Source organism: Triticum aestivum, unplaced genomic scaffold, assembly GCF_018294505.1.
Source record: "Triticum aestivum cultivar Chinese Spring unplaced genomic scaffold, IWGSC CS RefSeq v2.1 scaffold82330, whole genome shotgun sequence".
Taxonomy (NCBI): domain Eukaryota; kingdom Viridiplantae; phylum Streptophyta; class Magnoliopsida; order Poales; family Poaceae; genus Triticum; species Triticum aestivum.
Genome location: NW_025227524.1, coordinates 2,960 through 5,047, shown reverse-complemented (window position 1 = coordinate 5,047; position 2,088 = coordinate 2,960). Strand labels below are relative to the sequence as shown.

Genomic DNA, 2,088 nt, shown 5'->3' with positions numbered 1-2,088 from the left:
TGTGCATGTCTCGCCGAGTGAGATACATGTGGGTTGCACATAATGATGCAAGAGTAGTCTGTCTCCAGAAAACTTCAAAGATACACGACCACACCAAAGTTCAAGTCAAAATTAGTTATGTACAACAGTACAAGATGATTCTATGACTGGCAACCAATTATTCTAGGGTTAGACCAATCAGCTCTCAGCTTACCTAATTAGTTTGGTCTGCTAAGCATTTTGTTCCTAATGCAATCTTCAAGTATATTGTGTAACCAAGTTATTCATTGGTACTAAAGAAAGAACAGGCTGTATAAATTATCTGAGCAAAGTAGAAAAAATAAAAAATTAGTAAAAAGCAATAAATCCTAATTGCCATCTCAGTCAGCAATATAAAAAGTTCTACCATGATTCTTCAATGCATTGCGAAGTGAGATCCCAATCCCATTTTCATCTCAATCCTTCTCCAGAGCTATTTTCCCCCAATCTTTTTTGGCCAACAGTCTGTAGGAACATAGTGGAACTTCCCCAATCTTCTTTGGCCATCAGTCTGTAGGACAAAATGTAACTTCAATGTATAAGAGTATGACAAATAAAACAATATTTGCACAAACAAAGACGAAATTTTCTAGGAAATTAAAGGGTCAAGTGTAACAAGGCTGAGTGAAGTTTAAGATGGGTAGGACATTCCATGTGAGGTCCGCTCTGTACAAAGCATGATCATGCATTATCCTATCAATTTGACTACCCTAGAAAGAGGAAGCAAATATTGTACCCATGCCAAACAGTGGCTTGAGAGATGAAACACTTTATGATATACTGTATTTTAGTTGTTGAGATGCAGTTGGACTGCTGAATAAAAAAAAATTACACAGCACAGAGTCAGAGATGATGACTGAACTTACATATCTTTTGGAAGTGTTGATTCATCAGTATTTGAATACAGAAACAATGAGCAACCACTCTCAACACTCAGAACCTCGAGAGAAGATACGTGTGTTCACTTATAATCAGTAATCATGAAGATCTTATAATCAGTAATCATGAAGATGTCCATGCACGCACCTGTTTGAACAGCATTAGCAACCTGTGATATGCCAATCAGGATACCTCACAAAATATTCACAGAATAGATCAATATGTATGCAAACCAATAACTGCCGCATCACTTTCTCACCTGCAACTTGGGAGCAGGCCGCCGCCGTCGACCACCGCGCTGCATCTTGGCTACATTTATGAATCAAATTCTTAGAACCCTTGGTATACTGCTATCTGGCAACATCACTTGCAACTTGGGAGCAGGTTGCCGCCGTCGACCACCGCTCTACATCTTGGCTGCATTTATGAATCGAATTCTTAATATCCTTGGTATACTGAACACAATTTCATTCAAAGTGCATAACATGATCTATGAACACAATTTTATTCAAAGCATATGAACCAAATTGACTACTACTTCAACCATTCAACTAACTGCTGCCGCCATTTTGTGAAGTTAATCTAGAAAAGTGGTTACATAGAGCTAGATCCCAAAATAATCACATGAGGAAAGAAAAACTATTTTTATGCAGAAGATGGGACATCGTCTCTTCATACCTCACCATGGAACACCTCACCAACAAATCGGTGCCAGGGGAGGTGGCCGCACAGAAAGAGGAAGCTCACCTTGGTGCTGGAGGCAGATGCAGTAGTCGTCGCTCGATGCGCAGCTCCCAAAGTCGTGCCTGCCGCCTGCTGCACCATGCGTGGCGCTCACCGGCAAGGCACCGGCAGGACGATGTTGGTCCAAGCCGCTGCCGTCCGCGTCCTTCCAGCTCGAGCTCGTCCATGGGATTTCATCCGTTACCTTCACCTCGAGGGTGGCGAGAGAGCATGGGGCGCAGCTGCTGCTCCCCTCCTCCTGTTGAGTCCTACTCGAGGGCGAGCTCCTCCTGCCGAGTCTCGAGGCCGAGCTCCTCCTACTGAGGCCGGGTCGAGGCCGACGGGCGCCGGGAGAGCATGGGCGCCGAGGCCAAGGCGGTGGCGGCGGCAGGAGAGGAGGCGAACAAGGCCGAGGCGGCGGCGGCAGGAGAGGAGGCGGCTACGGGGGCGCGGGCTAGGTCTGACTGC

General features: G+C 45.3%; 1 long non-coding RNA gene across 4 annotated transcripts; it reads right to left on the bottom strand.

Moving 5' to 3' along the window:
• Position 1: 1 nt before the first annotated feature.
• LOC123172761 (uncharacterized) lies at positions 2–2,088 on the bottom strand. Of its 4 annotated transcripts, XR_006485702.1 has the most exons (6): positions 1,645–2,088; positions 1,157–1,314; positions 885–1,044; positions 386–529; positions 194–301; positions 2–72 (listed from the first exon to the last, which is right to left on the bottom strand). It is a non-coding gene; the product is annotated as an uncharacterized lncRNA (long non-coding RNA). The 4 variants fall into 4 exon arrangements; XR_006485701.1 differs by having other exon boundaries at positions 194–529; XR_006485700.1 differs by having other exon boundaries at positions 8–301.